General features: G+C 45.6%; 1 protein-coding gene across 33 annotated transcripts in view; it reads right to left on the reverse strand.

Moving 5' to 3' along the window:
* DLG2 (discs large MAGUK scaffold protein 2) overlaps window positions 1-27,893 on the reverse strand; it is an 874,668-nt gene that overhangs the window by 93,547 nt on the left and 753,228 nt on the right. The window lies entirely within an intron of this gene.

The raw sequence follows: 27,893 nt of genomic DNA on the forward strand, positions 1-27,893 counted from the left end.
TCATCATTATATCCCCCCCTTTGTCTTTTAGTGAGACTGATTAAACATGGAAGATTGTGATCACGATAAGGTTGGACCACATGCCAAGAATCTGGGCCAATTGATCAGTCTGCATATTTAAGGTCATTAAGAAGAATGTGAACAGTCCACCACGTTTAAAAACAAAATAGACATACAAAGTTGCTAAACAGCAATCGCCATGAAAAGAAAGGCTAACTCAATCCTCCAGCAAAATATCACACTGGAATTGGCTAGGCACATGATAAAAGCTGTGTAACGGCAAAGGCTCTGAAGTTTAATGGACTAATCAATTAAGTGATGCAATGAATCAAGACCTAATCACATATTAAGCTGTAATCACTAATGAAGATCTGACATCAATTAAATATAGGGACGGCAGCAAGCAACGATGCCAGCATTCAGTGTGGGGGAAAGAACACAAGAACATAAGAAGCTCCCTGCTGAATGAGGCCAGTTGCCCATCTAGTTCAGCGCCCATGAAAATCTGTTTCTGCCCATTCACAGCCCCCATCTCCAGCCTATTGCTACCTGAATTGATTCAGTCTCTAGCTCCAAGGCTCAGGAAAGAGGCAGAAAGGCTGGATGCTCTCTCTGTCTCCCCTCCTAAATATTTGCTTTGTACACCCATGAAACACCCCCGTCTGGGGCTAAAGGGAGCCTAAAGGAGTGTGTGGTTGCACTCAGCTTGTGAGCCTCTGGCAAGACTGCCCTACCTAGGCTGGCTGTTGCGGAAAGGTGGGAGAAATATATAGGCCTGTGCTGTCTGAGAAGCTTCTGGTGGTTATGAAGCCATCACTGATTCACACTTCACTTCTATGAAGCCCCACCTAGATGTGGGGCAGCCCCATGTAGTAAGGAGCTACAGCCTTCCTCAAAGTCTTTGCTATTCCCATTTCTGATGCCTGCTAGTGCAACCAGCGCATACAAAGATTATGTGGTCCGTTGCAGGCAAAACAGTCCAAATGTGAGATTGATGGCGGACCATAGTTGCAACATCTACTTTGCATTTTCTTCAGGATCACTTCTGCAGTAAAAGAAAGCCAAACGGGCAGCCACTACATCCAATCCAAATAACTTTCTTGTGCCAGCCATTGGCCGTGACAAATCTGAATAAAAAAGAACACAAGCAAAAGGGGTGTCGCACTACATATAATGGTCTTTATTTAGATCTCTGTGTCTCCCTTACAGTTCAATGCTATATTGCCCAGGGTCATCTTTCTGATTTTTTTGGCCATCAAAGAAAAAAAAATGGTGACTTTATGAGCCACTGAAGTGTTTACATTGCTAAAAAGCCATAGGACCTTTCCTGTACGGCGAATGGTAAGCCTTCTGTGTCCAATGTATAGTGGGCAATGTAGTAATCTGTGCAAGATGTCTTCCACCTGTGGTTGCTCACATATACAGAGTCTGTCTTCGTACAGTACCCTGTTATATTGTCCATCTAGGATGCCAGAGGGCATAGCTTGAAAACGCAACTCAGTAAAAGCAAATCTAAGTGAGGCTGGCTGGAGATTTGACAGCCACTACAGAAAGTCTCTGTGTCTTCATATTTTCTTCCTTATCATATTAGGGAACATTCTCTGATATCACACTGACTAAATGACCGCAGGAAAGAACCAAAGTGGAGAAATTAAGTAACTTACACACTCTACCTAATTAAATGCATAAATTACATTGTCATTACATTATTCCAACCCATTCATTCCAATGAAAAGGCAATGCAATACTTATTGGGGTGAATGGGTGGGTGGTGGAGATGGAAGCCGTGATCGATTACATATCATTTGCAGACCAAAAGCAACCGCGGGAAATACCGATTGAATTTGCTGCACTGATTTCCGTTCCGGACATAGGACATGGGAGGCATAAGCAAACATCAGCAATTTTCATTTCTCCTTTCGTCGCAATCCTTTGACCTCTCCGTACGCAGGTTCCCCATCACTTCCCTGCTACATGGAGTGGCGTATCCACTGGCCCCACCCTGGTCCCACTAGCCTGGAGATGTACTAAATCAGTACAGTGGTACCTTGGTTCCCGAACAGCTTAGTTGTCAAACGCCGCAAACCTGGAAGTAAGTGTTCAGGTTTGCAAACGTTTTCCAGAAGCCGAACGTCCAACACAGCTTCCAGTTGACTGCAGGAAGCTTAGTTTTTGGACGGTTTCAGGAGTTGAACGACTTCCAGAACGAATTACGTTCGAGAATAAAGGTACCACTGTACTCCGGATGCCTGAGAAGTCCTCCATCTTACTCTCAACTTATGAATGGATTGCTTAGAGATGTAAGCTTTGTTTGGATAAATATGACAACATTTGGAATGAGTTTATGGAGAATGTAGTAGACTATTAATATTTACATACATATTAGGATAATAACACTATATCAATTTATATAAGAATGTATGAGAGTTTATTACATTGCATTTTGTATATATATTTTCCTTCTTATACATGTCTTTGTTCTCCCCCCTTCCCTATTTTTCTTTGTACCTCTTTATTTCTTTATAATTGAAAATATTTCAACAAAAAACTAATATTAATTTTATTTTTTTAAAACCCCTGCATCTGAAAGTATTTGGAGAGGAATGACAAGAGAAAACAATCAGTTAGATAACATTTCATTTGTTGACTGCAGCTCCGCTATAGTTAAGAACTTCACCTATTTCACCACTTCCCCATTTTACAGTTCTGCATTTTAACCACAATTAACCAGGCATCTCATTTTCTTCCATTTGTAAATCTTGCCATTGCCACTAGTCCCCAAGTTAATGTTTGCATTTCATCTTGGCATCCTTCCCAGAATGCGTGGCTGTTGTATAAAAGGGGCTACTTATTTTTACCCATTAGCCCAGAGGTTTTCAACCTTTTGAGGTCCACGGCTCCCTTGACCAACTACATTCTTTAGGCGGCAGCCTTGTGGGGCTCAGGGGCCCAGTTATGTCACCCCTTGCCTGCAGAACACTGTCCCTTGTGGAGTGTTCCCTCAGCCTCCTCTCCTCTCTCCTTGGGAGTCCTCTGAGCAGCTGCAGCTGCTGCCCCGGGTCTCTGAGCTGCCCCCCCTGCCCCAAAGAGAGGTGCCTTCTCACACTGCCCCACAGGGGCCTGGGAAGCAACCCCTGGCCAGCCCCAGTGGCATCATTTACCTGGAGAGCTTGTAGCCAGGGCTGCTGCAACAAACAGCTGTGCAATCCTTTGGGAGGCAGAGATGCAAGAGGGCATCAGAGGAAGGGAGAGACGGAAAGAGGGACAGAGGCCAGTGTTGCCCACAGCACCCCTGACCATCATTCAAGACACCCCAAGGTATCATGGCACACTGGTTGAAAACCACTGCATTAGCCCATAATTGGCAAAATTTGACCACCACAATTGCAACTGCGTCCCTGTGGCTTTGTTCTAAGCTACACTATTTCAATGATTTCGAATTCCTATTCTCCCCAGCCCCCTACTTTTTCACCAGCTGCAGCATTTCCGGGTTCAGATGGCAGCTCCGGATCTCTGTCCACAAATCTCCTATGTAACATATCACGTGAAAATATTTTTATTTGAAGGCTCACAAAGAGAGTACTCTTGAGCATGTACTGATAGACTGCCCTCTTCCCGTCACCACCAAGGCCATCACCTTCCTCACGCTAGCCTGTATGTGCAAGGAGAGAATAGTCCTCCTCTCTTTCTCATTCTGAAAGTCTTAAGAGCCGAACTTCACTTCTACAGAAAGCTTGGAACTCATTTCCAGAGGACAGTCTTTGTAACATCTGAAGTGGCTCATTGTCTGTACCTTGTCCCTTAACTGCAGATGTTCTAGCTAGCTAGCTTAGTTCTATATAAAGATTTTTCATTTTCAGCACAGCCTTTCTCTTTAATAAATAATGTAGAAATTCCATGCAAGTAGACGTGGGAGTTGACATCTATATTTAGACTCCGATGGGCAGAGTGAGGAGTAAGATCAAAAAGCTAAGTCTTGGATAATGCAGCATCAGATGATCGGCAGTTTCCATTCTGAGCAGAATTGAACTCCCACATGAACTTGAGCAATACAGTATTTCTTTGCTCTAGCCCCCCGCCCAGCCCAGTTCATGTGGATACACCCTGCAAGACTGCATTTCTGTTTGAGGATGTGCAAAACCTTTCACTCGAGCTTCAAGGTTATTTCTTCCTTCTTATATCAGCATGACACCACACATTTGGAATATCTCTTTGCAACAGTGGATTTGAAATTTTCACAACATGGATCCGAATCATTAATACACAGGGCATACAGTATGTCTTAAGAGCCACAATTGTGCAGCATGTTGTATTCACTTTGTTTTTCAAGGCTATTTCTCCTTTCTGGCATTGCGTGGTCAGAACATTTATCTGCAAAACCAGATCTGAACAATTGCACAAATCACTGTCTCACATGGCATGTCCAGAACTGAGCATCAGATTGATCCTTCAAAGGGACAGTTGTATATTTTGCTGTTTTGCAACTGTGAACCCACTGATAGGCATTGAGGTGCAGAATTCCTAAACCCAGAACTGGAGTACAGCTCAGTGTGAATTTCAAAAAGATGGCTGTGCTTTAGTGTACATATTGTTTCAGAATTTGAAAATTAGGCAAGTTCACCGTTAAATGCAAACTGTCTCTCCTCCATCCCGGATCACAATTGCCTGAGCTGAGAAGGTGCTCAAAGGATTTTTATTCTTTCATTCTTAGCCTTGCAGAGCCACTCTTCTGCACTAGGCTCCAGTTGGCGGACTTCAGGACTCTAATTAAAAAGCCCCAAGATGATCTTGCAAGTCTCAACTCTGCCCACTTCTGTTGCAAATAATGAAGCCGATTTCTTTTCAGCGTGGGAAGGGAGTTAGCCACTGAAGCAGCCGAAGGATCTTGTGACAGGATCACCCACTTAAAGTGATATTGCTTTCTGAATTTATCCCAAACCAAGATATTAAAAGCACAGGATATCTGATGGAGGTGCAGGGAGGGAACTGAGATGCATAACCCTGTGATGACAAAGTGCATTTTAGTGATTGAATCAAATTGCTATTTTTCTTTCCCCTCTTTCCCACCTCCTCTTCTCTCTTCCTGGATCCATTAAATCAGGGCTGGGAAACCTGTTGTTGGAGTCCAATGACACCTGGAGGGTCACAGTCTCCCCATTTGTAATATAAATGGTTCATGGAGAAGGGCTGGAGCTCAGTGGGACAGCATCTGCTTTGCATGTATAAGGTCCCAGGTTCAACCCCTGACAGCTCCAGGGAGGTCCTCAAAGAGGGAACAGACCTGAATATGTTAATTTAGATATATAGCTGCCAATTTAGAAAGGAGAAAAACCATAGGTCTGATCGTAGTGGGGACCAGGGGACCTGTTGGTTCAATGCACTGTCTAGGTGCTGCTAATTGTACAATGATTCTTCAACATCAACTTTGTTGGACTGATCATGTTGTGCGGATGCCTGATGATCGTCTTCCAAAGCAACTACTCTATTCCGAACTTAACAATGGTAAGCGTAATGCTGGTGGTCAACAAAAGAGGTTTAAAGACTCTCTCAAGGCAAGATCTTTAAAAATGTAGTATAAACACTGACAACTGGGAAACACTGGCCTGCGAGTGCTCCAGTTGGAGAATAGCTTTTACCAAAGGTGTCATGGGCTTTGAAGACACTCAAACTCAGAACGCAAGGGAGAAATGTGCTAAGAGGAAGGCACACTTGGCAAATCCACACCAGGATCAACTCCCGCCCAGAAACCAATGTCTGCACTGTAGAAGGATGTGTGGATCCAGAACAACGATGGCTTTAGCAGGGCTTTGGGTGCGACACTCCTCTTTTGTTTATTGAAATATTTCTAGAGCATACTTTCATTTTTAAAAAATAAGCAGATACTCAGTGCCATGTTCTCTGAGCTATAGTGAACCGTAAGAATTGTTTCCCAGAGTTCTAAATTTATTCACCATTCAAGGCATATATATTCTACCCTTCTGCCTCAAAAGCTCCTAGAAAAGCTTACAAATCTATAAGAAAAACACAGTCTCTGCCCTTAGGATCACAAAAGACACAGCATGAGAAAGAAAAAGTGAGGAGGAAGGAAAGGGGAAAGAACAGACTTAGGCAAAATAATAATAATATATTATTAATGCCACAAGGCTCTTGTAATGAACAGGTTGTAAGGAAACAAGCTACTTGCTGTTCAAAAAGTAGGGGTAGAGGTAGCTCGGACTGAAGATGGAAGCTTCTTGGTCATTTAAAAAAAATGTTATTTCTTGTAAAAAACACTTTCCATTTAGTAAGCTAGGACATCCCAGAGAAAATTTTAATGATAAAAGCTTTTTAAAGAGGCACTGCTAATTAGGCTCAGAGTTAGCATCAAATCAATCATTTCACTACTATTGTCACAGACACAAACTATTTCCCCCACTCAAACTAATCAACAAAGGTTTAAGGCATTTTCCCCACTTTTAAGATGGTTACTAGTTCAGGGAGGGTTCAGATGTAATACCATGCTTCTATATGAAAGAGGCTGAATTTGAAGGAATATAGATAGAAAATTACGGAATGAAAAATCCAGCTATAGTTTCAATGAAAGATGCACACCAACAGGGGCCTAGTGTCTTCGCTATGAATCTTTCCCATTAAAACTGTGCTATGAATCTTTCCAATGGAAACGGCATTGATGTTCCATTCTGACGTACCGTAGGTTTTTTAAAAATGTGTATAGCTCAACATTTGTCATTCCATCATTGTGGAGGGAAATCTCTTTATTTTAGAAACTGTCTTTCAAATAGAGCATGACCTTATTTGTCCAAGACTTGCAGGATGTGCGTTTGCACAGAGGCCTGCACAAACAGAATCAGGTTACAGAACACTCAACAAATTTGGACAAACTGAAGTTTCAGATCACCAAGGTCAAGGTCAAGGCTGATTCAGAGCTCTGGTCACCTATGAATTCACAATGATGTCAACAGATACTACAACAGGGATGTTTAAAGTCATTGTGAGCAACATTTTTTTTTTTACTGCTCTCTTAAAAATGTTTTGATTCTTTTCAAAGTGTTTGATTGGAATTCTTATTTTTGTGTGCACTTCTCTGGGCACAGTCATCTAGTTTTACTCAGAGTAAACCCACTGAAAATAATTAACTGGACTGAGGGGATAGCAATCTTAGACGCAAGAAGCTGGCTTCAGTAAGCCAGTGTAGCTTAAGGAAGCATAATAATAATAATAATAATAATAATAATAATAATACAGTGGTCTGTTAAACATTAAAAAGCTTCCCTAAACAGGGCTGCCTTCAGATGTCTTCTAAAAGTCTGGTAGTTGTTGTTGTCTTTGACATCTGGTGGGAGGGCGTTCCACAGGGTGGGCGCCACTACCGAGAAGGCCCTCTGCCTGGTTCCCTGTAACTTGTCTTCTCGCAGTGAGGGAACTGCCAGGTGCTGGACCTCAGTGTCCAGGCAGAACGATGAGGGTGGAGATGCTCCTTCAGGTATACAGGACCGAGGCTGTTTAGGGCTTTAAAGGTCAGCACCAACACTTTGAACTGTGCTCGGAAATGTACTGGGAGCCAATAAAGTTATGCCAGATTCAAACTCTGTTCAGCAGCAAGGTTACTGCTAGCTGAGATGTCAGGAAGGAGGGTGCAGTGGGGGTGTACTGTGCCGGGTGTCACCACTGAGGGGGGGTGACAAAATGCACTCACCATGGGGCCTGCAGCACGCCTGAGCCATGTATCTCTCCTGGGAGTGACAAGGTGGCTTGGGCTTCTGCAGGCTCTACGTTGCCCTAAACAGTCCGCCCGCTGCCTCCTCAGCTGTAGGGCGGCTGAGTGGGAGGAGGCAGGCAGAATCCTCAGAGGCCCCGCAGAGCATGCTGCCCCAGCTTGCCCCGCCCAGTGGGTGGCTGGCCCCACCCCTGGGTGCAGGGCACACACGCAGCCCCAGGAGCCTGATTGCCTTGGTCCGCCCCTGGATGTTGTAAGCTCGGCAGAGGGAAAACAAGCTTTTAAAACAGTGTTTGAGTTACACGAACTTTTTTGCTGGCTTAACTCATGCTGGGATGCCAGGTCATGTGACTGATCTGAACAGGCTTAGAATCCAACCTAAGGTTCAAGGGATATTTGCACTGCTCCTGCTAATTATCGTATTTTTCGCCACATAGGGCGCACCGGGCCGTAGGGCGCACCTAGTTTGTTTGGGGGGAAATAAAGAAAAAAAAAATTTTTCCCCCAGGCGGGGGAGGCCCGAGCTTCCCCCGACCCCAGCCCCCAGAACTGGCTGCTATCCACAAGCCTTGGGAGCCCGGCGGGAAATTTCCCTTGGGAGCCCGGCGGGATATCTGCCCGAAGCCCAGGGCGCGCTCCGCTGCACTCCCCGGGTTTCGGGCTGCAGGCTGCTGTCCGCAAGCCTTGGGAGCCCGCCGGGAACTCCCGCCGGGGCTTGCAAGGCTTGCGGATAGCTTCCTGAAGCCTGGAGAGCGAGAGGGGTCGGTGCGCACCGACCCCTCTCACTCTCCAGGCTTCAGTGAAAGCCTGCATTCGCCCCATAGGACACACTCACATTTCCCCTTCATTTTTGGAGGGGGAAAAGTGCGTCCTATAGGGCGAAAAATACGGTATTAGCTAGCTAGGCATCTACTGCATCAGACCTGTGCTCCGACTCGGACAGTTGGAATATCAGTGTGACAACTTTCAGCTCACTTAACCCCTGTCCCAATCTGATGCAGTGTGAGAAAGCAACAGCAGCTTCTCCTGCATGGGAGCTCCATCTTCTCTTGTTGGAGAAGGAAGGTAGCTCAGTGGTTGACCAGAAGGCGCCAGGTTCAATTCCCAGCAGCTCAAGGTAGGGCTTGGAAGAATCTGGACTGGACCTTGTTGTTAACCAATTCCTGTCCTCATCTGTCTTTATAACACTGTGTTTTACGTCTCCCCTCTTCCCTTGCGATGCTGCTTTCCTGTTTGCTTTCTGCATTTTTTGTCTTCTGCTTTGAGATGCTAAGCTTTTCAGAAATGCTTTGAAATAGCATTAACGTGGAAAGGAATGTGTAAGAGAAACCAAGCATCAGCTGTAACCAATTTTTGAGTGTGCCTCTTTCTCCTCCAGGGTACCATGGTGAATGGCTGAGGTAACAGCTGTGCCATACTTCTGAAGGGCAGTGGAGCCTGAGAGAGGCGGGGGCGGCAAAAGGATTCTCTGCCAGTGTCCAGTTGTGTTTGAAGGCCTGTCAGGATTCTGCATATCTGCTGCCCCCTGTCAACGTGTCTTTGCACTAGAGGCTGACTCTGATCTTCTCTGTCACTGTGATTTCTGTGTGGTCTCAACTCCATGGAAGCTTCCCCTCCAGCGGAGCTTAGAATCTTAAGCCTTAGTTGGCCTCCAGCGCTGCCCTATAAATGATGCCAAGATCTTCTGTTTGCCAAGGCTCTGAGAAAGCTTGCCCAAGAGAGACCTGTTTTAATTAATATTTTAATTTCCTCGAGAAGATTGAGCAGGTTGAGGGTTGAGCAAACGCGCAGTGGCCTTCTATTTCTCTGTACTTCTAATATGCGGAGGTCGTTTCTTCTCCTGCCTGTCCTGAATGGAAATCTGTTGGCTGGTAAGCACCAGCGGCCAGCTGATGGGGGAGGCCAGTCTGCTATCATGCTGATAACAGGAACCTGATTTGTAGAAATCAGCAGGCAACCCTTTTCACAGCATGGGGATAAATGATAACTAGCAATGTCTAAGCACTGATATATTGCGAACCCAGAGCATAGCTACAGTGGTAGCCCAAAATGCTGACAACTCTATTTTGCCTTGTATCTACATTAAAAATAAATAAATAAGTCTAATTCCAGAGCTGCTGTTTTTCAAAATCCAGCCCCTTCCCTTTCGATCCTAATAATAATAATAATAATAATAATAATAATAATTACAATTACCGGTGCTATTTTTCTAGAAATAGCCAGAGCTGGAGCTCACCACAAACTTCTCCCTTGTTCTTTTAGAACAGAAATGGTGCCCACCTGAGAGGTGAGCTCTGGTTGGGAAAAAAGCCCTGATTATTACAGTTATTATGCATGTGGGACAGCTCTTAGGAAGAAGAAGAAAAGAATAAATAAATAAATCCTGTTTATTTAACTGGTGTGCAGTCCACAACACCAACAACACTGGATGTTGAAAACTGGAGGAAGTTTAGGGTAGCACCTCAAACATATGCAAGATGAGAGGAGGACCATGGATGGGGTGGAAGCTCGCTGGTTGGAGTAGAGGTCAGGAGAATCACTGTTGCTTCCTGGGAGTGAGAGGGATGAGTACCTGGAGGGGAGGCCAGTGTGGTGCAAACATGCCAACAGAACCAACCCAGTGCTCCTGCCAATGCATTTGCATTGTACTGATCTCTCTGCTGCCTTGCCCCTCCTGCTCTCCATTCCCAGCAAGGAACAGTGACCCATCTGCTGGGAAGCCAGCAAGATGTCTCCACCCCAACTGATAAGCTGTTTCTGATTCTTTCACATAGAACAGGGCTGAGGAACCTCTGGCCCATGGATCTAATAAGGCAAAGGTCCGCATAGTTAAAGCTATGGTTTTCCCAGTAGTGATGTATGGAACTGAGAGCTGGACCATAAAGAAGGCTGATTGCCGAAGAATGGATGCTTTTGAATTATGGTGCTGGAGGAGACTCTTGATAGTCCCATGGACTGCAAGAAGATCAAACCTCTCCATTCTGAAGGAACTCAGCCCTGAGTGCTCACTGGAAGGACAGATCCTGAAGTTGAGACTCCAATACTTTGGCCACCTCATGAGAAGAGAAGACTCCCTGGAAAAGACCCTGATGTTGGGAAAGGTGGAGAGCACAAGGAGAAGGGGATGACAGAGGATGAGATGGTTGGACAGTGTTCCTGAAGCTACTGACATGAGTCTGACCAAACTGCGGGAGGCAGTGGAAGACAGGAGAGCATGGTGTGCTCGGGTCCATGGGGTCACGAAGAGTCGGACACGACTAAACAACAACAAAAGTCCCTCCAAATGGCAGAAGGTGCCATTTTTAGCAAACCACGCCTCCCTGCCATTCAGGTGCCGTCATCTGCTGTTACCTGTCAATCACCCTGGCTGATAGGATTGATTTCTGCCTCAATTTCTGCATTCATTTGCCACTTTGTGGCCATGGCATTTGCTTACTACAGCTTCATCAGAGGATAGAAGTGACCTCATTTTCACTTTAAGTAATGATGGTACTCACTGGTAGAAACACACAGTTTTAATACTTATAAAGGGAATCCCCATATTAGCTGATGACATACTGTTTCTCTAGAGCTTTATGTTTTCCTAGGCTGCGATGTTTTACAGTTTACATTTTTTATTTCTTGGTTTCTTTCTTTCTTTTATTTTTGTTTTCTCTATACTCCCAGATGCTTAAAACTAAGAAAATATTTTGAAGGAAAGAAGAAGGGAACTGTGACATAATTATGTTGTGAACTGGTATACAAATAATAATAATAATAATAATAATAATAATAATAATAATAATAGTAAGCAAACGAGCACACTGGCCCACAGTACAGTGAAGTTCAGTGAATAGCACAGAACCAGTGCTCTAATTGTCAACAACCTTTAAAAAAGAAGATCCTAATCTGCAATACAAAGAATCAATTACCTTTTCTTTTAGAAGCAGCTCGAGACAACTTGTTGCCCCAAACTGGAACTCTTTTGAACATTTGCAAAAAACAAAAAGTTTGGACCATAGCACTTTCAGAAAAGCCGACCAAGGAAATTAAAGCTTTAGCTGGAAAGTGAGACAAGGACAATTTTATAGAGACATGGTACCCTTTCATCACATACTCAACAGACTATCACATGGAGTGTTTCCCCATAGGATTCTGTGCTTTGGGGAAGGTTTGTTATGCAGGGTTTTCTGTATGCAGAATCGGTGCTGTTCTGCATATAAAGGTAAAGGGAGCCCTGACCATTAGGTCCAGTCATGACCGACTCTGGGGTTGCGGCGCTCATCTCATTTATTGGCCAAGGGAGCCGGCGTACAGCTTCTGGGTCATATGGCCAGCATGACTAAGCCACTTCTGGCGAATCAGAGCAGTGCACAGAAACGCCGTTTACCTTCCCACCGGAGCGGTACCTATTTATCTACTTGCACTTTGACGTGCTTTCGAACTGCTAGGTTGGCAGGAGCAGGGACCGAGCAACGGGAGCTCACCCCGTTGCAGGGATTCGAACCGCCGACCTTCTGATTGGCAAGTCCTAGGCTCTGTGGTTTAACCCACAGCGCCACCTGCATCCCACTTTCATACATGGGAAATGCTATATTTGCTACACAGTCACACAAACACTTGTACGTAACGTAGAGGCAGTTTGAACCTGCGTTCAGAGCAACATGCAAATGAGCCTGCAGGTAGACACAGACACATGCAGACAGACACAGGGACACACAAAACAAACATTGCCTCCACCCCTTTGCATCAGATCAGTCCATGAGATGAGAGAAAGGGTGATGACCATTCTCACCGGGGCTGGGCTGGGAAGAGAATCCAACCCAGTGCTATGATGGGAATTCAGGTCCCTTGATCCCTGTTGCAGTTTGCGCTCTCTTTGCCACCCCAGCCCACCCCCAAGTCGCTTTCAGGCTACATCCTCGGCTGCTCAAGACTCCATACAGAAGAGCCAAGAGGACTGCTGCTTATTTCCACAAAGCTTCCCCACAAATTTATTTTTAATTAAGTGGTTGCTGCTCTCATTACTTAGTGTGTAATGAGAACTGGGAGGTATAAGAGCTTGGATTTGCATATTTTATGGCGGCTTGACACACTGCTGACACCTATTGAATTTGTTGTACTTACTTCAAAGTCTGTGTGGTGATTTCAGCCCTGCCCAAGCTTTGTAGTAGAGTCTTTCCAGATTCGGCTGTTGATTCAGCAGCATGACTAAGGTGTAAGGATAATTAGCAAGTCGCTGGTTTTTCATCCCCTCCCATCTGTTCCTTTGGCTCTTTTCCTCGCTGCAGATTTGTACCAACTAAGCGCTTGATCCTGCTACAGAGCTGTGGAAGCAGCTCTCTCTGGAAGTTAGTTCCAGACATATTTTTAAAGGGGGTGTTTGGTGCGTTTCACCTTTATTTTCATGTCTAGTGCTAGCCTATTTTAGGTGAGACTATATGCAGACTATATGCGGGTTGCACTATGGATTAAACCACAGAGCCTAGGACTTGCCAATCAGAAGGTCGGCAGTTCGAATCCCCGTGACGGGGTGAGCTCCTGTTGCTTGGTCCCTGCCCCTGCCAACCTAGCAGTTCGAAAGCATGGCAAAGTGCAAGTAGATAAATAGGTACCGCTCCGGCGGGAAGGTAAACAGCTTTTCCGTGCGCTGCTCTGGTTCGCCAGAAGCGGCTTTGCCATGCTGGCCACATGACCCGGAAGCTGTACGCTGGCTCCCTGGGCCAATAAAGTGAGATGAGCGCCGCAACCCCAGAGTCGTCCGTGACTGGACCTAATGGTCAGGGTCCCTTTGCCTTTACCTTTATGTATGAAAGAGAGGCGCCAGCAAGCTTGGGGGGAAGATTTTGATTTCCAGCAACTGGTATTCAGAGACAGACTGCCTCCAGCAGTGGTGGTAGAACGTAACCATTCTGGCCAGTAGTCACTGATAGCCCTGTCCTCCGTGAATTTGCCTAATTCTCTTTTAAAGTCATCCAGCTTGCTGCCTGTCTCACCACCTCCCATAGGAAAGGACTCCATAATTCAACTAGGCGCTGTGTGAAGGGTTCATATCCTGCTTCCAGTCTTCCTATAGGCATATAGGCTGCCACTTTGAAAAACAGGATGCTGCACTAGATAGGTTTGTGGCCTCATCTAGCAGCAAGTCTCTTCCTATGCTTACGTTCTTAGGTAAGCCCTGCTTGGAGAACTGATGTCATAACCCCAAAAGGTTCAAACTCCAAGAGACAAAAGTCAATCAGTTGAGTCAATTCATTGTTTCATTAACTTGAGAGGCATAACATGCTATGTCAAATACTGAAGGTTAAAGGAACAGTGAGTGTGTATTTAAAATTTATAGGACGGATAGGCTAATGTACAGCTAGGAATGTAGCAATGTGCTTCAATATGTTCCGAATTCCACCTGCAATTTCATCTGGTGTTTCCCCACCATCTATTACACAACAATTTATTTATTTTGCAGTCTTTCTTCTGTTTTCCCGTCCGCTGATGCGGAAATATATGTGTATGTTTTTTATGTATCTCACAGCACACAACAGAGAGCCGTAATTCATCTATCAAGAGATATGTACAAATAAGCTGTGTGTTCCTTTTCAAAGTTAATGAATTTCAGAGGGGTGGGGCTCTGCTTCTCTTGTTTGCAGCAAAAGCAACAGAGAGCCTTGCGGCAACTTAAAAATAAAGCTAATTCCTACTGCAAAACCATCTCTGGGTGCGATCCTAACAATGTCTATTCAGAAGTAAGTCCCATTGAATTTAATGGGTCTTAGTCACAGGTAAGTGGGACTAGGATTATTGACGTTCTTGCAATCTTGATTTCACAGTTCAGCATAAACTTTTCATCCTATCTCACTTCCCTCACTCAGACATCAGGGTGGTACAATGTAGAACACCCTCTTGATATTATATCCTTGTGTCCTGGCCTTATATAAATTACTTCTGCAACTAAGTCAACTACATATAAATATCCTCCTCTTTTTTTAAATCCTAACATTCTATTTTTTAATGCCTGTTTTATTCAGAATATAGCCATCTGTGTGTGTCTGTTGAAACATTACACTCAAACTAATCTGAATGTGAAAGGAACAATAATGAACAATGCATTCCACTGGTTTTAAAAATTCACAACAGGAAGCAGATTAAGCCTGCAGTCCTAACCCCATTTACGTGGGAGGGGGGGGGAAGTTTGTTGTTGTTGTTATTAATAAAAATTGGGAGTTGAAAAGCCTTGCCAGTCTCGCAAAGATCGACCAGTAGACCCTGATCTATCTTCTGCCCTCTCCTGATCTATAGTATCCATAGTGAGAATATTGATATATGCAGAATGAGAAACTTTCCTTTCAGTGTGTGAGGAGCTACAGCAAATGTTGCCTTCTGTGTGTGACAAAAATCTCCCAATTTGGGCAAAAAGGAAAACAGTTCTTACCGAATCATCAGAACTGACTCGCCCACAATGAACACCTGTATTCATTTTCCTACATCCAGCATAAATAGTACAAGCCATCAGAACAGTCTGCCTTAGTTCCTTGAGCTCCATGAGCATGCAGCTGTCCTCCAACTGGAATTTTCTAGTAGGAAGGACAAGCCATCACACAGATGATGTTCGAAGTGTGTTTGCATCCCTGCTCCTGACCCCAGCAGCAAGAGTGTGATGGTGGCTTTGCTTCTGCCCATGAAGCCAAGGCAAAAGCATTGCTCCATCTAGCTCAGTATTGTTCATAATAATAATAATAATAAATTTATTATTTATACCCCGCCCATCTGGCTGGGTTTCCCCAGCCACCAACAGAACACTAAAATACAATAACCTTTTAAACATTAAAAGCTTCCCTATACAGGGCTGCCTTCAGATGTCTTCTAAAAGTTTGGTAGTTGTTTTTCTCTTTGACATCTGGTGGGAGGGCGTTCCACAGGGCGGGTGCCACTACCGAGAAGGCCCTCTGCCTGGTTCCCTGGTTCTTCTCGTAGCGAGGGAACTGCCAGAAGGCCCTCGGCACTGGACCTCAATGTCCAGGCAGAAGGATGATCCTGGCTGGCAGCAGCTGTCCAGGATTTCAGACAGGAGATGCCAGGGATTGAACCCGTGACCTTCTGGATGCAAAGCAGATGTTCTGCCAATGAGCTATGGCTTCTCCCCACTCACTTGCAATCAATTCTATGGCCCATGCATATGAACACAAGAAGCTGCCTTATGCAGAGCCGGACCATTGGTCCAGCTAGCTCGGTAATGCTGACACAAGCTGGAAGCTGCTCTCTATGAGATCAGTCAGGGTTCACTCCTAGGCTTTCCTGAAGATGCTGGGAGCCGAACCTGGGATCTTCTACGTGCAAAGCAACTGCTCTACCACTCACCCATGGCATGTCAGCCTGCAATGCAACGGCAGTACAGTCGTACCTTGGTTTTCGAACAGCTTAGTTATCAAATGTTTTGGCTCCTGAACCTAGAAGTGACTGTTCCGGTTTGTGAACTATTTTTGGAAGCCAAATGTCCGATGGGAATTCCTAGGCTTCCGATTGGCTGCAGGAGCTTCCTGCAGCCAATCAGAAACCGTGCTTTGGTTTCCGAACGTTTTGGAAGTCAAACGGACTTCCGGAATGGATTCCATTCAGCTTCTAAGGTACAACTGTACCTGCTTTGTTGCTGAATAATTGATTTAATTTTTTTTTTTAAAATCCAGTTTCTTCCTCTCTCATCCCTTCTCCTTGCACACACACAAGCACACACACACAGATGGAGAGGGAGAGCATTTGCCTAATAACAGAGAGTGAACCAGGAGGTATGGAGGAGAGAGCCCTGAAACAGCCAGATGGTCAAAAAACCTGGCCCAAATGTTCCGAAATCTGGCATGCCTTCGAAGAGCTCAGTTTGCAGCACATGGGAGGTTTTCCCTCTGCTTTTGCTTGCTTCAGCTTCAGGGTTCTTCTTTATTTATTTCATTATTTTGATCGGTGCACTTAAAATATTTATGAATGGCACTTTCCTATAAAATATCACAGACCAAAACACATGCTATCGCAATGAAACGTCGAAAGGACTAGTTGGCAAGGAATCTCGGATTCGAAAGGGCTGCATGAATAATACAGTTTTCAGAACAAGGAGGGATCACTCCTGCCAAACAGCAGTGGACTGTGGGTTCTCAAATTCCTGCAGCACCCCGTGCAGTTGAGCTACCCTAAAACTGCCTCCGCTGCCAATGTTCTATTGGCAAGGAGTTCCACAGGGCAGGGCTAGCCACACTAAAGGTTTGGCTCCCGTTAAAGGCCTGCTGAGCCTGTGGGGCATGCAGGATACTCACAGTGCCCCATCAAAAGACCTCAGCAGTTGACGTGGAAGAAATCAAAGCCTTCCTTCAAAACTTGCACTCATCCAAATCTACGACGCTACACTTCGGACAAGCACTGTGTGCAAAAATGCACCGGTTAATGCAAAGTGTCCATAAGAATGCAGATGTTAGCAAAAATAAATAAGTACAAAAATGTGTTATATTGGGGGAAATTGCTTTGCAAAAAATGCGTTCATTAGGTAAAACTGTATACAACTGCATGTACAGTCATACCTTGGAAGTCGAATGGAACATGTTCCAGAAGTCTGTTTGACTTCCAAAACATTCAGAAACCAAAGCACGGCTTGTGCAGCCAATCAGAAGCTGTGGAAGCCCCATCAGACATTCGGCTTCCAAAAATATTTCGGAAACTGGAACACTCACTTCTGGGTTTTGATCATTTGGGAGCCAAACCTTTTGGGAACTACCGTATTTTTCGCTCTATAAGAAGCACCAGACCACAAGACGCACCTAATTTTTGGAGGAGGAAAACAAGAAAAAATAATATTCTGAATCTCAGAAGCCAGAACAGCAAGAGGGATGGCTACGCAGTGAAAGCAGCAATCCCTCTTGCTGTTCTGGCTTCTGGGATAGCTGCGCATCCTGCATTCACTCCATAAGACTCACACACATTTCCCTTTACTTTTTAGGAGGGAAAAATTGAGTCGGTAAGTTGTTCGAAAACCAAGGTACGATTGTATTAGGAGAAATTTGCACAACGGTGCTGATTAATTTTCGCGAGGAAGTTTGGATTTATTTATTTTTTGAAAACTGATTTAGACAATATCAGAAAGTGAGAAAAACTGGATATATTCGCCCATGCAGTTCACTGAAATTTGCAACCTAATTCAATGGTCTGCCCTATGAAAAGAGATTCGACTGAGCTGTTCCAGCCTTCTGAACTTTCCTCCATTAGCTGCACTTTTGCTGAGCTGCTGGTAAAGCAATATGGGTTTTTAATATCATCCTGACGGGGATGTGGAATAATGCTTCTACACCTAAGGGACCCGTCAGCATTTTCAGAGGTTCATAATGGACATTAAACCTCCCTTACTGGGGAGGGTGGAGAAGGTCACCCTTTATTTATAATCGCAGGCACCAGACACACAGAGGTGCCGAACGACTCTTACATCTGGCACACCCAAATCTCAGTGGAGCCCACTGAGAATATCACCCGGTCTAAGGTGACTGAGTTTCAGATCAAGGGGCAACAGAATTAATATGGATTTGGGGCAGATCTTGTAACCCATAGCCTGCTAGCATTTTCGGGAAAAGGAAGTGAAATCTTCTTTTCCAAAAGGGAAGGTAACTACATTGAGTAAGTCAGGATCATCTCATCAAAGTTTATGATAAGACATGCATGTTTGGGGTTGCCAAAGGACTGCTCTCCCCACACACTTACATCACAAGAGGGGACCTGATCCAGGATGGTAGCCCTCTGACTTAGCGGTACCATGTCAGGGCACAAACAGGGTTGGGGGGAAAGTTCAAATAAGATCAAATGCTTCTCTGTCTGCCTATCTCCCTGGGCTCCATTCCCTGAACAGTGTTACACCAGCGATCAGAGTACGGTGGTATCTCGGGTTAAGAACTTAATTCATTCTGGAGGTCCGTTCTTAACCTGAAGACCACTTTAGCTAATGGGGCCTCCCGCTGCCACTGCACAATTTCTGTTCTCATCCTGAAGCAAAGTTCTTAACCCGAGGTACTATTTCTGGGTTAGCAGAGTATGTAACCTGAAGCGTCTGTAACCTGAAGCGTCTGTAACCCGAGGTACCACTGTACTCGTCTAGACTTCACTCTGAAACAAATGATTCTAAGACACAAGTCTACAGAATCTCAGTTTTTGAAGCCCATAAGGTGCTTACAAAAATTAGCGCCTGTTCCCTGGTGAGCCCCTTCTCTATGGTACCAAACAGTGTCCGAGAAAGCTTGCCAATTGTCTTTTAAGAAAAATACATACATGTGTGCGTGTGTATACCTGTTACTTAAAAGTTGTAGACCACAGGCAACAAACATTCATATGTGAATCTGCCCCAAGTGAAAGTAAGGGTGTAAGAACAGTCCTGCTGGATTATATCAAAGGCCATCTGGTTCAGCAACTTCTTCTATAGAGGGGCCAAACGGATACCTATTGTATAAGCTCCAAAGCAGAACAGGAATGCAGTACCCCTCTCCTGCTGTTGAGGGAGCTGGGCAAGTTTAGCCTGGGAAAGAGGAGGCTGAGAGGACATATGATAGCCATCTTCAAATATCTCAAGGGTTGTCACGTGGAAGATGGAGCAGGATTGTTTTCTCCTGCACTGAAGGTTAAGACTTGAATCAATAAGTTACAAGTAAGGAGATTCCAACACAACATCAGGAAGAACTTTCTGACACTAAGAGCTGCTTGACAGTGGAACAGAATACATTGGAGGTTGTGGACTCTCCATTGGAGGTTAAAAAGCAGAGACATCACCTTGCCAACAAAGGTCCGTATAGTTAAAGCTATGGTTTTCCCAGTAGTGATGTATGGAAGTGAGAGCTGGACCATAAAGAAGGCTGATCGCCGAAGAATGGATGCTTTTGAATTATGGTGCTGGAGGAGACTCTTGAGAGTCCCATGGACTGCAAGAAGATCAAACCTCTCCATTCTGAAGGAAATCAGCCCTGAGTGCTCACTGGAAGGGCAGATCCTGAAGCTGAGGCTCCAGTACTTTGGCCACCTCATGAGAAGAGAAGACTCCCTGGAAAAGACCCTGATGTTGGGAAAGATGGAGGGCACAAGGAGAAGGGGATGACAGAGGACAAGATGGTTGGACAGTATTATCGAAGCTACTAAAATGAGTTTGACCAAACTGCGGGAAGCAGTGGAAGACAGGAGTGCCTGGCGTGCTCTGGTCCATGGGGTCACGAAGAGTCGGACACGACTAAACAACAACAACAAAGTAGAGGTTGGATGGCCACCTGTCATGGATGCTTTAGCTGAGATTTCTGCATTGCAGGGGGTGACCTTTGGGGCCCCTTCCAACTCTACAGTTCTATGATTCTATGAGTCTGGAAGTAACTGGATGTGTTATTGAATGATGGCATGCATGCACAAGCCAGCTCTCTACCTGAAAACTGAATTGGAGATCTTAATTAGAGTGAAGCTCAGTGGGGTAGCAATCCTTGGCATCTCCTGTTAAAAAGCACCTGGAAAGGCAAAAGTCACAGGTTCAATCCCCAGCATCTCCAGGAAGGGCTGGGAAAGACACCTGCCTGAAACTCTGAAGAGATTCTGACAGTCAGTGTAGACAATATTGAGCTAGATGGACCAGTGGTATGACTCAGTATAAGGCAGCTTCCTATGTGATTCCCAAGTATGAATCAGACAACTGTCCTCCGCCTGAGACCCTGGAGAGCTGCTGCCATTCAGAGTGGGCAATACTAGGTTATTTGAACCGACAGTTTGACTTTGCACAGGATAGATTCATATGTCGACTCTTGTCTCCTGTATCTAAATGGAAAGGCTATTTAATCTGCTGGATGACACTGCTTTTCATTATAGCTAAACAAATGAACAAACAAACACTTTAAACTGCCAGCCTATCCATTAAAGTGAGAGTATCGGCATTAATCTGCAAACCAGAATTGTTAAAAGCAATTCACTCTGAGAAACCATATATTTCCTCCTACTTGTGCAGCTGCCTCCAGATTCTCAAAGCCACAGCTAATTGGAAGGCCTTGGACCACAATGTTGTTGGCTGATCTGCACCCTGTTAACAAGGCTCACCTCCATGCCACCCAGCGCAGCAATTTGCGTTAAATGGAGAAATAAATAACTATGGAAAGCAAAGCACAATGCGGCTGATTACGGTTTGGCACGCCCAACCTGCATTTTCATGGATGGGTTGTGCAGACGATTCCTGATGGTTCTGAGTCTGTCACCATGGACAGGAGAATGACCACCCCTCTCTCCATTATTATTTCACCTTGTGGCCTCGTCCCTTGAACATCGTGCGTGCGTTTGATAGGGGTGGCTCCTGGCACAACCAGCACTGACTTCTCTGTCACCTAGTTCTTCCTTCTTGTAGTACCATCCGGAATGCAGGCGGATCATTCACACTCAGCAGCGCTCCTCCAAACAGCTGGCCTGCAGCTGAACTACTTTGCAAGGGGAGTCATGAGCCCCTTTCAAAGGGCTGCCTTGCAGAGAGCTTTGCAAAAGCACTTTTTTGTGGGCATGTTGCAAAGCACTCTGCAAGACCCCTGTGGTCAGAAAAGGGCATTGTTGTCACATGGGGTGATAGGCAGGCGAGTGTCTCCACCCACCTGTCAAATTTGGACTACAAGGGATAAAGGAGATCAACAATATGGTTCACTGGCCAGATCAAGACAGCGTCTGCTGTCTCCACTCCTCAACATGCCACAGAGAAGGAAGACTGGATATCGAAGCTCCCATCCCATAGGCAGAATGCAACATCAGGGCCTATATGATGCCTCAAGGGCAGCTGCTATGAACTTTACTGATCACCCAGGCTGTCTGGTCCCCTTCCTGACATGTAATGCAAAACACAGAGATTCTAAGACCCCGAGTCCCTCCCCCCTCACATCATGATTTATAATTGGATTAAGTTTTAACACCTCTGAGGATTGCTTCATTTAGTCTTAAATTTCTGCATTGCCGAATGTGGCAATATGGCTTGTTGTTTGCCTAATTATGCTGTTGCTAAGGGATGACTTTTGGAACACTTTTAGATTCTTGCCGGCTCTGTACATTGTGCAGCGGCTGCTTCTGAAACATGCAGAAAATAGATCTGAACTTATTTTTCGTTCGTAGAATCGCATGCAGCCTGCGTTCCTTGTGTGATCAATACATTTAAATGGCATAGTGAGACATCGCCAAGGAATAAAAACATCCTGCCTATCATTTCTGACCGTCACATATATTCATTCTAAAGATGGCTGACCTTTACACTTCCATGGGGGCTACAGTCTTGAACTGAGTCTTGAACTGAGAAAGCAAAAAAGAGCCTTTGCACAAACCCTGTGGAATGAGGCGTTGGGATTCTGGACTGTACAACTTGAGGCTTCTAGTGAGTGCATGTGGTGATCCTTTTGAATACTCCCCACACCTACTAATCAAGCATATCAGGGAGCAAGCTATGACAAGCCATTTCCCCAGAGAAGCTGCTTTTCTACATGCAGGGAGGTTGGTTTTGTTTTTCTAACGGAGAGGGGAGCATTTAAAATATGCACCCCAGCTTCTGCGGTACTAAGGTGCCTTAACATACCCTTAGTTTGCAGGAGGGACGCGGGTGGCACTGTGGGTTAAACCACAGAGCCTAGGACTTGCCGATCAGAAGGTCAGCGGTTCGAATCCCCATGACGGGGTGAGCTCCCGTTGCTCGGTCCATGTTCCTGCCAACCTAGCAGTTCGAAAGCATGTCAAAGTGCAAGTAGATAAATAGGTACCACTCCAGCGGGAAGGTAAACGGCGTTTCTGTGCACTTCTCTGGTTTGCCAGAAGCGGCTTAGTGCTGGCCACATGGCCTGGAAGCTGTACGCCGGCTCCCTTGGCCAATAAAGCGAGATCAGCGCCGCAACCCCAGAGTCAGCCACGACTGGACCTAATGGTCAGGGGTCCCTTTACCTTTACCTAGTTTGCAGGAGCCAAGCACACACAATAACTTTAAAGGTAAAGGGACCCCTGACCATTAGGTCCAGTTGTGACCGACTCTGGGGTTGAGGAACTCATCTCGCTTTATTGGCCAAGGGAGCCAGCGTACAGCTTCCAGGTCATGTGGACAGCATGACTAAGCTGCTTCTGGCGAACCAGAGCAGCACATGGAAACGCCGTTTAACTTCCCGCCAGAATGGTACCTATTTATCTACTTGCACTTTGACATGCTTTTGAACTGCTAGGTTGGCAGGAGCAGGGACCGAGCAACGGAAGCTCACCCCGTCACGGGGATTCGAACTGCCGACCTTCTGATTGGCAAGTCCTAGGCTCTGTGGTTTAACCCACAGCGCCACCTGCGTCCCTACACAATAACTTTAGGTTTCTGCAATTAAAGTGGGTGCAATTGCTCTGCCGCCCTAGCATTAAAAATCCACTTGAAAAAGGAATCAGACTTTTTGCAGTTTAGAAGGTGTAGGGAGAAAGTGCACTGAAAAGTGTGGGATGAACAAATGGCTAATGGGAAGATGTTTAAATCTCCCCCAAAAGCAAATCAGGCTGAATGCAGGAAGAATGTTCAATAGAAATGCACAATAAAGATGGGATATAATTTAACCTCTGCATAAACTTCATGCCAGCAAAACAGGACGAATGCTCAATGAATAGGTCATCTGGAGAAGTGCAATTTCTGCAACCCCCTCTCAGAATGTCTCAGATGTTCCTCCTGAGAAAGAATAGTAAAATCTAGATTCTAACCATCACTTAGCAGAGATTCACTGAGCCTGGCAACAGTAAGGATGTTGAAGAATTCAGATAAAAATGGAAAAGGAAGTGGAAATTGCAGCAGTTTGTATTCTCACCTATGGTCAGGAACGGAAGTCAGACATACAAATAAAACTGGGATTTGTTCATGTTGTTGTTGGACTAGTTTTTTTTTTAAAGTCCACAAAAAACTTGTAATCAATTACTTTTTAAAATTTGTTTTGATGTTCCCTTTGCATTGAAATGAATGTAATTTGTGAAAGTTAGATGAACAGTTACATAACTCATGGAAAATAGCAGGCAGAGAGACAAATTATGCAGCATTTTGGGGAAACCGAAGTGCAGCAAAATGGAAACGGCGCTAACTGTGACAAATATGGGTTGGAATGGCAATTGCTGCCTTCTTACAACCCTTGGCAATAGGTGTGCTCCTCTAATGCAGCTTCCTGCATGCATGCATCCATGTGCAAACACATGATGCATTATGAGGGAGCAGGATCAAACCCACCGTCCATTCTCCCAACATCACCATGTCCGCTGTCTGTAGACAACAGCTTCCCATTAGGCATTACTGAGAAAGCCCCATGTAGCGTTCCACCTACAAATGGAAACACTGAGCCACATGTTCCTGTGTTAGAGAATGTGTCTGGTGGGTGCAATTCTGCTTTCCTCTCCCCCATTCACTGAACACATGGGAACATAGGAAGCTGCATGACACCAAGTCAGAAGCCCTGGCCCATCTAGCTCTGAAGGAGCGTCTCCACCTCCATCGTTCCACCCGGACACTGAGGTCCAGCGCCGAGGGCCTTCTGGCGGTTCCCTCACTGTGAGAAAGCCATTTCTGAGCTTGGGAGGAGAGGGTGTTGTGGGCTACCCCCTCCCACACACGCGGGGGCTGGCCTTTTGCCCCCGCGAGAACAGGGAATCCCCGGGCGTGTCTTCGACCCAGCCCGCCAATCGGCAAGCTGGGGAGGCGGAGCCTAGCCTATTTAAGGCCAGGCACGCCTGGGGACCGCCCTCTTTCCCCTTTCCGGCCACCCAAGCATCCAGTACAGCAACGAGGCCCTCTACAGATGGGATGGCGTGCATCTGTCAGATGCTGGAAACGATATTTGGTTGGGGGACATCATAGCAGGGATTAGGAATTGGTTACAGGTTTGAAGGTATTGGCGGCGAGCCTTGCTCGAGTGGCGGTTAGGCATTGGCAGGGGGTTAATTGTTATGCAAATGAAGGGGGAGGGAAGCGCCATCACCTTCCCCCAATGAAAAGGGTAATCCGGTAGAGGACTCCGGGGGGCGTTGCCTTGTCCGAAACCTAGGGAGGTAAGGGCCTCCGGCACGCCCCCGAGCGGTGACACCCGTGGGATCCTAGTTGGCGTACTTCAACAGGACTCCCACGGCTTGTGGACAACCCATCCCAGTCACCATGCCGGGTAGTCGATAGGAGCCAATGCCTAAGGCCAATACCTTTCACTTCTGTAATCAATAAAGTTGTGGCCTTTTTATGCCCATTAACCTTAAATAATGTGTCCAGTGTCTTCATTTCACATGGGGGAGGGGACTTGCCACGCAAGCGAAGTTACAGGGAACCAGGCAGAGGGCCTTCTCGGTAGTGGTGTCCACCCTGTGGAATGCCCTCCCACCAGATGTCAAAGAGAACCACAACAACCAGACTTTTAGAAGACATCTGAAAGCAGCCCTGTTTAGGGAAGCTTTTAATGTTTGATGTATTACAGTATTTTAATATTTTTTGGAAGCCGCCCAGAGTGGCTGGGGAAGCCCAGCCAGATGGGCGGGGTATAAATAAATAAATAAATAAACAAATAAATAAATAAAATAATAATAATAATAATAATTCTACTCTGACTGGCAGGGATTCCGACAAGCAACATTCCCTACCTGAACATGCCTGAGATCAAACCTGGGACCTTATGCATGGAAAGCAAGCACTCTACCACTGAGCTATGACTGTTCGCTATAGGAAGAGTGATTTAACAGGAGACATTACAGCCTCTGCAACAGTACCATAAGCATCCCCATTTAGCTCCAATGTAGGAACACTGGAAGCTGCTGGTTACTGAATCAGGCTACTGGTTCACCTAGTTCAGTATGATCTACAATAACTAGCAGCGATTCTCCAGCATTTTGGACAGGACTGCTCTACCTGAAGATACAGGGGATTGAAACTAGGAAATCATGTGTGCTAATCAGATGCTCTACCACTGAGCTACATCTGTTATATTTTGGGGAGGTGTCATGCAAAAACCATATGCTTTCCCTTCACGTATAAAGCTCGAGGGTTTCAGGGCTAAAAATGTGCTCTTTCAAGTGCACGGGGTCCTCAGCATTCGACGCGGAAAGTCAGCGCATTTCGCATGTGCTATGAATAGCTAGCAACCTTGCAGATGTGCACAGAAGTAGAGTTTTTAACGCATTGGGGAAACTGCCAAGGCTTTGCCCCACTCTTTTCAGTTTTCCTGGAGAGAAGTGCAGGAGGCAGTCAAGAAAATGGAAGTGGGGACAAAACCGGGGTTTCTTAGTCTGGTTTTAATTCAACACAGACCACCAGAAGGTAGCACAGGGAGCTGCCTTGCACTGAGTTGGACCACTGGTCCATCTAATTCAGTATGGTCTACACTGACTGGCAGAAGCTCTCTAGAGCTGCAGACCAGGAGATTTCCCAGCCCTACTTGGAGAAACCGGGAGCTGAACCTGGGACATTCTGGCTGGAAGAGTATGGCAGCATTTAAAGCTGAAAAGGTGTGATTTGTTTGATGGTGGTTTATGCACGCTGATCGATACCAGAGTAGTCGTAAGCCCCTTTCAAAAGTGCATGGGATTTCAGCCACAACGTGCCCAGAATCTCCCATGCCAGCCGTTGTCAAACGCAATGGGTGCCACAGCATGCCAGACTGGAAGGAACAAATGCTAGCCCCCTCCAAAATGACAAAATACATTTTGGCCATCTGTTTCAGCATAATTCTGGCAGCTTACTACTGAAGCAGAGTGCCACCTCCAATATTTCTGGACTGCATTTCAATGGATCAGTTTATAGACTCATAACCCACTGCAAAAAAGGGAAAAGGACAAGTCATCTGTCCCCAAAACAATTACCTTCTTCTCTACCACAATAAGAACACAGAATGGCATCAGGGAACATTGGTCCATGTAGCTCAGCATCGTCTCCAATGACTGGCTGTAGCTTGTCAGGGTTTCAGATGGGAGCTCTACCTGGAGATACCCGGGATTGAACCTTCCAGATGCAAAGCAGATGATCTGGAACTGAACTAGGGCTCTTCCATTAAATGGGGGAGAGCCTTCACAGTGGTGGCGCCCCAGATTTGGACCAATTTTCTTCAAGACAAGCAAGCCATGCTAGCTTAAGTCAAGCACAGAAAAGTCTTGTCCCTGCAGTTTTAGTTTTAACGTTGCACAACGAAACCTTGCAGGAAACTCTGACCTCCTAGGAGAACAGCTCGAGTTGAGGGTTCCTGCCAGCCAGCCATGCCCTCCTCTGGGGTACTATACACCCTCAAGCAGTTAGAGGGTATGATGCTATATTGCACATCCGGCCACGAAACACCTGACACTGATTTAAGCTCATGCAATGTTATGGAATATGCATCAACATTCCAACTTTTCCGGAAGCGAGCCTGTAAGCTTCTAATAGTGATTTTACAAAGTTTGAATCTGGTTTTATGTTTAGAAAAGTGAGGCGGAAGTCCGAGGCTCACCTAGAAGAAAGCTGCATTCAACTCAACGGGGCTTACTTCTGAGTAGACGTGTACAGGATTGCACTGTGTATCTGAGAGAGGGGATTATCTGCTCCAGAGTTCATCAAATGTCTCTGACTAAGACGCCTGAGCCAAGATTTCCCAGGCTTATGTCCATTTCTATCATTTGAACCACGCTAACTTAGTTATACAGCTCACTAGTTGCCAGACTGCCCCAACAGTCCTCTGCCGAGCGCCTTCATTTGTTTATTCCCCCAGCTGCAGTGTGCATATTTTTATGGTTCATTTCCCCAGCATCGCTTATAATGGTACCCATGGTGATAAGCACAATGCAAATACTCTTGACAGATGGATGCAGTTGCAGAGTCTGCAGAAAGAATGGGAGAGGGGTTCATAGACTTCCAGGCTTACTATTTCTGGGGAAAAAAGATCTGATATTGAAAGGATGCTTTCAGATGAACAAGAAATATTCTAGTATGCATATAAATATAAGAACACAAGACGAGCCCTGCTGGATCAGGGCCAAAGCCTATACAGTCCAACATCCTGATTTCCACAGAGGCCAACCAGATGACTACGGGAAGCTCATGACGTAGATCCACTGGGAGCTGCTTTATACAGAGTGAGACCCATTGGACCATTTACTGTAGCTCAGTGTTTTCTACACTGGCTGCCAGAGGCTCTCCCTTACCTGGAAGCGCAAGGGATAGTGCTGGGGACTGAATCTGGGGGACCTT

The sequence above is a fragment of the Podarcis cretensis genome (assembly GCF_951804945.1).
Source record: "Podarcis cretensis genome assembly, chromosome: 4".
Lineage (NCBI taxonomy): Eukaryota > Metazoa > Chordata > Lepidosauria > Squamata > Lacertidae > Podarcis > Podarcis cretensis.